General features: G+C 46.0%; 1 protein-coding gene across 2 annotated transcripts in view; it reads left to right on the top strand.

Moving 5' to 3' along the window:
- Nucleotides 1-775: 775 nt before the first annotated feature.
- MYH9 (myosin heavy chain 9) overlaps nt 776-11,101 on the top strand; it is an 81,148-nt gene continuing 70,822 nt past the window's right edge. For both annotated transcript variants that reach the window (XM_066633415.1, XM_066633414.1), the window contains exon 1: nt 776-910. The gene's annotated coding sequence lies outside the window, so the exon portion shown is untranslated. The remainder of the gene's footprint in view (nt 911-11,101) is intronic.

The following is an 11,101-nucleotide window of genomic DNA, read 5'->3' as shown; positions in this document are numbered from 1 at the left end:
GAAAGTGTGGATAGGCTCGGAGCCTCAGAGCCCAATCCTGTGCATGCCTACTCAGAAATAAGTCCCATTTTAGTCAATGGGGCTTCCTCCCAGGAAAGTGTGTATAGGATTGCAGCCTCAGAGCCCCAGCCCATGCATGTCTACTCAGAAACAAGTTCCATTATAGTCAATGGGGAAGTGTGGACAGGCTTAGAGACTCAGAGCCCAAGCCCATGCATGTCTATTCAGAAGTAAACCCATTACAGTCAGTGGGGCTTACTCCAAGGAAAGTGAGGACAGGACTGCGGCCTCATGCTGGTTGGTGACTGCGAGGCAAGGGCTGGTTCCAGCCCAGGGAGAGAAGCTGGGGCTGAACATGGACGGTCCCCGCCCCGCCTGCTCCCTTCCCCCTCCCCCTACTTCTGCTCTTGGCTGCCACGCCTCAGACAATCAGTGAGAGCCCCACAAAGCGCCCTGCCCTTTTCCTTTCACCGATTGGCTTCTGCGCACGTCAATCAAAGCCCCTCCCTGCTCGAGGGCCCACTGGCTGCGCTCATCCGGCGAAGACGGAGGCGGGCTCTTTCGAGAGCGGGGGTTGGGGAGTCGGTTGAGATTAAAAAAGGTTAACGCCTCCTCCACCGAAGCACCGCCCCTTCTGAGCCGCCATTGGTGGAAACTAGTGCTCAGTCAGAGGAAACCCCTGTTCCTATTGGTCGGCGTCCCAGCGAGTGGGCGTGGCCGCCTTTAGCCGCGGCCGCTCCCTCCCGGCTTGAAACCCTGCTGCTGTTGCCGGTGAGGTAGAAGCTTGAGTAGCGCGCGGACTGTCCTTTGAAGGCGCTGGTGGCGGAGCCTAGTCACATCGCGAGGAGCCGGAGCCTTTGCGAGGGGGGCGGCTGGCGGCTGTCTTTTCCCAGGCGTTCGCCAGACTCAGGTGAAGTGCGAGCGGAGAACGGTGCGGGCGGACGAGAAACGAAGAAATGGTTCTCTGTTTGGCGCCGGCGGGTTGAGATTGGTAGGGGTGGCGGGCGGGTGTGGTTGAGTTTCTAGTACTTCCTCCTCTGGCCAGGCGTGCTGGAGCCACCTTGTGCTGCTGGGCGCCTTCTTGGAAAGTGCAGCCTTGTGTCTCTTGTGCCTGGGGGTGTGGAGGCTTCTGCAAGGGGCTGATCCACCTGTTCAGGACCAGGAAAGCCTTTCCTTTCTCCTTCCCTCCTTGGTGCACCAGTTTATGCCTGCCTCTCCTTCTCCTCTCTGGAAAAAAAGCCCCAGCACCCTTGCAGAAAGCACAGCTTGCATGGCAATAGCTGCAATCCTAACCACACTTTCCTGAGAGTAAGCCCCATTGAACAAAATAGGACTTCTGAGTAGACCTGGTTAGGCTTGTGCCCGATGTCTCTTCTCCTACCTCTTCCCCCCCCCTCCTGGAAAAAAGCCCCAGCAGAAAGCACAGCTTGCATGGCAATGTCTTTTTCTTACCTCTTCTTCCCCTCACTGGGGGCAAAAGCCCCAACACCCTTGCAGGAAGCACAGCTTGCATAGCAATATCCTGTATTCTTCTGACAATTGCATGAGAAAAAGCAGCTGATCACACGATCAACTCTGCAATGGTCTTTCTTCTTCCCTCCCCACCCCTCCATCTTCAGTGCATTGCAATGCCTTGCTGGGGTTGCAAAAGGTCACGCCTGTTTCACTCTCTCTCCTCCATTTGGGGAGTCTCTTTTCTTCTGATTGAGGTGGTGTTGATCTGCTGCCCCTATCCCTCTAATTCCCCCCCAAAGGCCCTCCCCTGCCCTTAGAAGTAACGGGCAGTAGGGGCAAGGGCTGCCTTGGCAGCTGTTAGGACTCCCGCCTGAGTCACAATCTTGCTGCAGACATTGCAATGGGCTTGGCTTCCGCCCTCGGAGCTCGACTTCCTCATTCAGTTGGCTCTGTGCGTTAGTCAAGCCAGGAAAGGGGGAGGAGGAGGGAGTGACAGGGCAAGATGAAGCTTGCAGGATCCTCTCTTGTAGATTCCACAACTCCCCCATTAAGCCATTTCTGCCCAACGTTGCATATATGCAACAGGGATCAAATGTGTGCACCTGTGGGCTGGGCAGAAATAATAAACTTAAAGTTTATTATTATTATTAAATAATTTATATCCCACCCTTCTCCCTAAAGGGACCCAGAAATGGGTTCAAAAAGAGGGGAGGGAATTGGATGGATGCAGCTCTCTTATTAAAGTACTATATTACAATCTGTGCTTCTATCATTTTCTTATTCAATGTTTGGGGTCCTCTAGAACACTTTTATTTGTCAATTGTTGAATGGGAAGTACTCAGAGCTGGTTCTTGATGAGTTGTGTGTTGGATGTAGCTAAGATATTTAAAGAGGAGATAATCTTGTTCCCAGTTCCTGATTAGGATCCCCCAGTTTTCATTCATGACTCTCAGACTAGAACATGGTGGAAATCCCTTCACATTCTTAAAAAGAACCAGTGGGATTCATGTTGCCTGCTCCTTTTCTATGGCACTTGCAGTAATGTGCTAGTTAGAACACTTAGGGCACAATCCTAACCAGGTCTACTCAAAAGTCCTGTTTTTTTTCAGTGGGACTTACACTCAGGAAAGTGTGGTTAGGATTGCAGCCTCCATTCAGTAAGGAAGCTGCTGAAGTCTATCAAGACCCCTTTTCTAGTGGTAATGGTGTGTTTCATTCTACCTGTTTTTTGAATTACCTTTACTTTTTTGTACCTAGATTTTGACTCTTATAGCACCCCCTGTCTGAGTTTGAGTCGGCTTGCTTTAAAATAGCCTCTCAAGGGTCTATTTAGATGTTAAGTTTTGTGGATGGGAGCATCCTTCCTATGTTTAACTGTATGGGAAAATGTGTGATAGTAAGTTAAATCTGCATGCTATTTATAACATAAATATGAAATCCTACATCCAGAATTTTATATAGCTGTTTGAGTCAGACTTGTGCTTGCAGGTATGCAAGATATAGGAATGACTTACATTTGTTAAAGGTAACTTCTGAACTGGGACAGACAAAAGAAAATATTTCTTTACCCAGCATGTAATCTGTGGAACTCCTTGCCACAGGATGTGATGATGGCATCTGGCCTAGATGCCTTTAAAAGAGGATTGAACAAATTTCTGGAGGTAAAGACATTGCATATTACAAGCAGTGATGGGTATGTGCAACCTCCTGATTTCAGAAGTAGGCTACCTCAGAATGCCAGATGCAAGGGAGGGCACCAGGTTGCAGGTCTCTTGTCTTGTGTGCTCCCGGAGGCATCTGGTGGGCCACTGTGAGGTACAGGAAGCTGAACTAGATGGGCCTCTGGCCTGATCTAGCAGGGCTCTGATATTCTAATAGACTGGAAATGATCCTTGTATAAATCATTGGGTGCTTTTTTTTTTTTGCAGGCTGTTACAAATAGCCTCAGCAGACTGACTATACATGTGTGCCTCTCTCTAATTATTCTGGCCAAATGTTCTTGCTGAAACAGTGGTTTTGAGTTGTGTAAGTAAAAGGATATTGTGGTTCAAGATAGAAGCATCTGCCTGTTCTGCAGAAGAGGCTACTTGGCATAAAGTCGTGAAGAAGTCATGTACAAGAACCATGATTTATTGGATTAAAATTTTTCTCTAATTCAAATGCAATGCATTCCAAATGCACCCTTAAGCATAGGTGTAACAAAGCTCATTCTAAAGAAACTGTGTAATCAGTTACTGCTTTTATAAAGATGCATTCTGACTTAGTCAACAGGAGCAAAATGATGATAGTTACTTACCTTTGCACTTCAGTGGAAATGGCGAACCTTTGCATGGATGACTGCTGCCTGACTCATGCCCTTGATGTCTGGAGCTTTAGTGCTAGATTTGTGTATTCAATTGAAATGCAAAGCAGTAATTGGAAAAAAGCTTTACTTGCTGGCTTGTTGGTTGAAAGACTTGGAAGAATGATAGAATTACCCTGTTGTGGAACTATGGGGGGGCAATTAAGATTGTTCTTGTGCATTGGAAGTTGGTGTGAGCTGGCTTGTTTCTGTCAGATTTTGAAGGAGTGGAAGCAGGCTTTACATAGCTTTTTGAAGTGACTGGAAGAGCAATTTTGAAATAACTCACAGGAGTGATCCCCTGTTGCTGCAAAGCTGTCCCAACTGCTTGTCTGGACCCCTGACAAGCAGCCAGGAATAGTTTTATTCATAGCCTCTGTAGTGCTGCCTTGTTTAACTTGAAAGGAGTGTTCTGAATGCCATACACATGGCTCTCATGCTGTCTTATCTGTAGCCATTAGCTCAGTGGTTCTCAAACTTTTCCAGCCCACGGCTCCCCTGATCCTTGTGGCCATTGGCCACGGCTCCCCATTACATCACTTCAGCTTAGTTACCCCCAAAATGGGGATGAAGGTGTTATAATTAAACACTAGAAAGAAAAAAAACAGCTGCCAGCACTCTGAGGCTGCAATTCTGACTACTCTTATGGGAGAGTAAGCCCCATTGAACAAAACAGGACTTACTTCTGAGTAGAACTGGTTAGGATTGTGCTGAGTTTGTTAGCAGCACACCTGGAAGGGCTTGGAAAGGGAGGGGGGAAGTGATGAATTTGCTGGTGGAGGGGAAGACGTTGTTTTGTGTGCATCTGCTAATTGCAGACTGATGCAAACTGAGACTCAGAGATTGTGGCTGCAATCCTAACCTCACTTTCCTGGGAGTAAGTCCCATTGAACACAATAGGACTTACTTCTGAGTAGACCTAGCTAGGCTTGTGCCTTTTGTCTTATAATAGCAGCTAACATGGGAAGTAACCCCCCCCTCAAAAGGAGGCAGGAGGAAAAAGGGGGGTGGCTGAAAAGGAATGGTGTTTTTTAATCCATTTTTTGAGACAAAGCCATCAAGAGTGGCTTTTTTCTTTTTTGAAGGGGAAGGAAAAAGAGAAAGGTGAGGATCCTTGGTTAACCTGACAGATTCCAGGCCTATGTAGGTCTACTCAGAAGTAAGTTCCATTTGAGTAAATGGGCCTTACTCCCAGGAAAGTGCAACTAGGATTGCAGCCACACAGAGCAAGATTACAACTCACCCCTGAAGTACATGCTCACACACATACACCCCAACATGCAGGTGTCACCCCTATTCCCCCCAGGCAAGACAGAGGGATGCAGGCTGGGCATTTGGACACCCCCCCCCCAGAGCAGGCTGGGCTATCTCCTTCCCAAGCAGAATGCTGTCTCTAGGTCAGGCTTCCCTCCCAGTTTGAAGCCTGCCAGGAGAACACCCTGTGCTGATGAGATTCAGCACCTCCCACTCTTCTCTCCTCCAGCCTTGACCAATCCCAGGGCGAGGGGCACACTGGGGAATGTAGTCCTTGGGGCAAGGTTGCACATGGAGAGAGCTCCATGATGAGATGCAGCACTTCTGCCTGTCCAGCCAGCCTTCTCTCCCACCTCCCCTCACCATGTTTCATGCTGCCCCACCCACCTTGTTCTCAGCCTGGGAAAAGCAGCAAGTCAGGAGGCTGCAGCTGAGCAGCGATGCCCCTGGAGGCTAACCACACCTCACTAGGGAGGTGGTGTTCTGCCAGATTCCCAGTCCAAGCTCTGCCTGGAGAATTAGTCCCACTTTTAGCTAATTAGCTCCCCTTCTTTCCTCAAAAAATGACCCTCATTCTGCCCTGCAGTACTGCTGGACCCCACCACCAGAGTAGCTCGTCTGTTTAACCTACAGAGGTCCTCCTTCCTGCCAGCAGCTTTCTGCCACTACAGCAGCCCCTTGGTCCTCAGCAGGTCTTGGGCACAGCAGCCAAGCACCAGTCTTAGTGTCTCCAGTAGTTTCTACTCCAGCAGCTTCCAAAGTTCATTCACACATCAGTCCAACAGCAGGCCATTAATCCAGTCTGTCCTTCTGCTACCCACACCAAACTCTCCCTTCATCAGGTGCTTTTATGCTTGAGGACCCTATTGCCTTCAAGTGGCTGTAGCTGTGCAGCACACTCTGCTGGATGCCCAGGCCTTACCCTTAAAGGGGCCACTGCTGTTACCACATCAGATCTTCTGCGATTCCAATACAGATGGGATGAACAGATTGAATACCTCAGCATTAGCTCTTTACAGTTATAAGGGACAAAAGAAAAATCTGTGTGTGCAACCTCCATCGACTGATGTTGTGATGTGGCATTCATTGTGGCATCAGATTGCCTATGGGCATGATATCGGCTGCAGGTGGTTAGGTCAGTGTTAATGCTTCACTGTGTGTTCAGATTGCTGCTTGCTGCAACTTAGTTCAATTTTACTTTTATTTATTTTAGCAATTGCCTTTTCATCATTAAAATGATGCACATCCTAGGTGGCTTCAACAGGGAAAAACCAGTATAGCACTATAATAAAATATAATAGCAATTAGTGATAAAAGCTGCACTAATAGCTACAAAGAGCACTGTGTAAATCCAGTGAGATAGGATGCGCAGATACATACTAAAGACACAACAGCTCTGTAGAAAGTAAGCTGGGAACTCGCTTGCAAGTATAGAGAAAGCTGCCTTCTCAACCAATTGTGTACCTCAACCAATTGTGTACCTGAAAGTGATGGGACATGCATATCTGGATACTCTAGGTATCTGGATACTCTAGGTATCCAGATAATTTATAAATTTAAAGATTAGAACCAGCACTTTGAATGATGCCCAGAAGCGTACTAATAACCAGGGTAGATGTTGCAGGTGTGTGTGTGTGTGTGCGCGCACGCGCGCGTGGCAGGGGGGTCATATGGTCATGGTTGCCAGGCTCTGTTAGCATCAACAGATGTCCACATTCTTGACCAGCTGAAGCTTCTGAGAGTTTTCAAAGCCAGCCCTGCATAGAATCTAAGCTCAGATTTACCAGCCTATATGTTCCCCTGGTCATATCTAACCTATGCAGGAACAGGCTTTGATGTACCAACCTGAGCTGGACAAAAAACTCTTGACCAAGGCTGAGAAATGGGAATGTAGGCTTCAAACTGAATCCAGGAGCACCCTTAAACAGTGTTTGTCTTTCAAAGGGCATGCTCCTGTTTGCCCTTGTCCAATCCATTACTGATTTTTTTAAGATCTAGCAGTCTGTTTGAAATTGGCGCATGCCGAAGCATTCAAATGTTGAACTGAAATTAAATTATGGGTAGCACAAAAATGGTGGTTTGACTCTGTTGTGATTGAAATAAAACACGTGATTGAGTTAAGTGAGAATGTGGCAGATGGGCATACAGGGATACCTGACTTTACCTGCATCCTTGAAACTACTTGAGATAAAGTATACAATTGTCATTTTAAGTTGAACACCAAAAGAAGCTGTATAGATTGACAGTTGTTGGTGTGAGCCTTCCCCTTTACAAAGAAAAAAGCATCCATTGAAGTGTGTGTGTGTGTGTGTGTGTGAGAGAGAGAGAGAGAGAGAGAGAGAGAGAGAGAGAGAGAGAAGAAGCTAACTTGGAACCAGAAAGTAATAGTCAATGTACCTGTATTTCCACCATAAAATCTTAATTTTCTAGCTTCCTACATGATAGATGTATGTCTTTTTTTTTTTTTTAATGGTGAAGATCTCTTTGATTTGTAGTGCAGCTGATGGCACTGTGGTAGTATGTTCCCATAGCATTTGCACTGTGTCCCATGGGTTCTTGTTAAAGTCCTGAAATTATTGGCTTGAATTTGAAAGACTGTGGAGGAAAACAGCAAGGTTGTAGATGTCAAAATTGTGGTGACTATGTAACTTTAGTGCATGCTTGCTTGGACCACCCTGTTTTTCCTTTTTCTTATGAGGCATTCGCTTTGATTTTCAGATAGGATACTCCTGAGGTCACAGAATTCCTCAGTTAAGAGCTGCACTTGGAGCTTGTTTAATATTGAATAATACTGCCCTAAGTCGTCACTAAGTGGGAACCTTGGAAAGCATAGGAATATTTTTTCTTCCCTATCCTGCATTAAATGTTCTGCTTCAGTTAGTTGTCTTGCCAAAGGATTCTTTAACTGCAAAGGGCCAAATTTTGATTGCTTGCTTTCCCCATTTGAGCTTGTCACGATCTTGCCAAAAGGAGTATAGTCTGAAGTGGTGCTTCAGTTTGTCCAGTGGAAAGTTTTTATGTTTGTATATGAGGAGAGCTGCAAAACTTTCTTCCAGCAATAACTCCAAATGCCTCATGCCATTCTAATCCAGAAGGGCCCCCAATCTTGGAAAGGGGCTTCTTGAAGTGGCTAGTGTGCTGCTACTTGAAGGGTGCTATTACTTAAAAGCTCTCTTGTGCTGTTAGCACCTGAGCATATAACACTGAGACGCCAGCAGTGTATCACCGTTTGTAGATTTCAGAATCTTTCTGACTTGAAAAAAGATTCTTGTTGGGGACTGCCACTGGACCGGAAAGGGTTGTGTGCTACTATTTGAGCTGTCTGTCTAACTTGCTTTGTGTACTTGAAGGCAGCAAGGTGTTCAGGTAGGTCAGAGGCAGTAAGGTGCAGAATATAATGCAGATATTCTTCTTGGTTTTAAGGGAATGTTTGGCTGCTGTAAGCATACAGAAATGTTGTGCAGATCCTTCTTGGAATCGGCTACCAGTAACTGGTACCATATTTCAGAATAACATGGTCTTCAGAATTACTAGTTCATGCTTGGGCTCAAATTGTAGACATAGTATGGCATAGCTTGCTCTAACCCAGGGGTGCCCAAACCCTGGCTCTAATGAGCCTCTGGTCCTCCAGAGATTTGTTGGAGCCCATCCTGGCCCAACGTAACTACTTTCAGTGTGAGACCTCTTGCATGAGCTGTGGTATGAGGACTCCCTCCAATGCTTGCTGTTTCTTGTCTGTGATGCAGCAGTGGCAGCAAAGGAAAGGTTGGCCTTCCTTTGTGCCAGGCCTTTTACGTTGGCATCCTTCAGTCTCGGAAGGCTATGGTATTGCGCTCTGAATGGTGGTTCTGGAACAGAGTGTCCTCTCCAGTGCGCGAAGCTTGGGTAAAGTAGATATGGAGGATAGACTGTTTCCCATGCAGCAAATCCCCCCTCTCCGCGTCGCTGGAATGGTCCAACGGAAAGGCAGAGGCCAATATGGTTGGTTCCAGCGGCGTCGCAGGAGTTGCCAGAACGTGACTTGTGTTCAGCCATGAACTGCCTCAGGGACTCTGGCTCCGGATTTTGCCTTGAGGTTGACTCCTGAAACCTTTTCCAGAACTGGATGTAGCCACAAGGCAGTGGAGATTTGGGATCAGAGTTTTCCTTCTCTCAGATGAGCTGCCTTCCCAGGCTAACGAGTCCCATCTACCTGGTGGCTGTTTAGTCGCCTCTTATAACAAGTACAGCCAAACTGAGGGCCTATTCTTATCCCCAGCCCCCAGGGGTACAGGCCTTTTATAGGCCTTGAGCTATTGCAAGACCATCATTCATTCATAAAAGTTCATCTTTAATATATTCATTTATGTAAACTTATGTAAATTTATTCAAATTTGAAATGTAAATTAATTCTTTTTTCCCTGGCCTCCCCACACTGTATCAGAAATATGGCCCTCCTGCCAAAAAAAAGAAGTCTTTTTGTTGCTATTGTGAAGTTTAGTTGGAAAACTTTGATCTGCTGTGTTTCTTCTGAAGAAATCTGCTGGTAAAGCCCAATTTGACCATGTCTGGTGTCATTTGAAAGGTGAATAATAAACCAAGGTGAATCTCCCTTACCTTGCATGGAATTGCAAGGATGTGTTTTTGAGGTCTTCAGCAGCTATCAGTTGAGCCCTCGGAGGTGCAGGCACTTCAGCAATCACCAGTTATGTGTTGTGTAAGTGTGTGTGTTTCTTGTAAACAACTGTCAACAAATGCTGGACTAGGTAGCCCTGGGGGTCTGATCCTGCAAGGCAATCATGTTCTTATCGGAATTTCTCTGTCATGATGTAATATCTCATTAGTCATCTTAGCTGCCTGCAAGACAGCTCTGTACTGTTGCAAGGTCACACACAGAGCTCACTAACAGAGCCTCAGAACCAGATGGAATGCAGTGTGCCTTAAAAGGATGCATATTTCCATAGAGTTAAATTATGGGGTGGGGGGGGGTTCTTCCTGTAAGGTCCTTTCATGGCATGAACTCAGTACTTTAAGTACGGCAAGTCCTCACTTAAAGTTGTTTTGTTATAAAATTGATTCCTGACCAGGCTCACTGTCTGTGAGGGACCCCCACATTCTCCCCTTGTCAGCATGGGTTTTCTCCAGCCCAGATTCACATTTTTCAGTGTTGTTCATTTTAATATTAGAGGTGTTTTGGGTCTTTAGAAGTTTGGTGACTAGAAATAAGCTGTAGGAGCTTAATTCTTCTTTACGTGTATCAATTAACCTACGGTGAAATTGGTTTCATTATAAGTCATTTGGCTTAAAGTTGCTGTTTCCAAAAACTTGTACTATTTAAGCTACTTGATTGCTTAAATCTTGTTCAGTCATGTTCAGATACGAGCAAGGTGCAGTCCTCTTAGCAAATGTCTTCTCTGATGTGATATGTGCTCATTGTCAGTAACTTGTTTGTGGAGGGAGAACTATAATAGAATAGTTTTGTAGTGGCATAGTTTTTACTGATGTGTTACTAGCTGTACTTTTAAGACATGTGCAATATGTGTCTGGGGAGGGGACCAAGTGCAGTGGCTTGTGGCACAGCTCAGTGAAATGGCATAGAAAGAAGAGGCCAAGACTAAAAGTGCAACAATAGGTAGCCTTTATTGTGGAGTTAAAAATGCAGTAAGGGGGAAATAAAAATTGCAGAGCAATGTGTCGAACAACCATTACTCCATTTGGGTTTGATTTGAGGTGACCTTATGCCTTAAGCTTTTACCCTCATCCTGAAGCACTCCACCCTTCATGGCAGATTTGCCTTTTTTGTTGCAAAAGGGTGTGGAAAAGAGTGGCTCAAGGGTTTCATGGTGAATTTGTGAATGGCATACCATTTATAACTACACACTCATTCATAAAAGTTATTCCACTGGAGCATTACCCTGACAATACTTCATTATAGATATTCCCTCTGTGCAACTTTGTCCTTGGATTCCTAAAGCTTAGATCCCAGTTTCCCCTGGGGGCTGGGAATAAGAATAGGCCCTCAGTTTGGCTGTACTTGTCATAAGAGGCGACTAAACAGCTACCGCGTAGATG

This window comes from Tiliqua scincoides, chromosome 7 (genome assembly GCF_035046505.1).
Source record: "Tiliqua scincoides isolate rTilSci1 chromosome 7, rTilSci1.hap2, whole genome shotgun sequence".
NCBI lineage: Eukaryota > Metazoa > Chordata > Lepidosauria > Squamata > Scincidae > Tiliqua > Tiliqua scincoides.
This window is presented reverse-complemented; position numbering and strand designations above follow the sequence as displayed.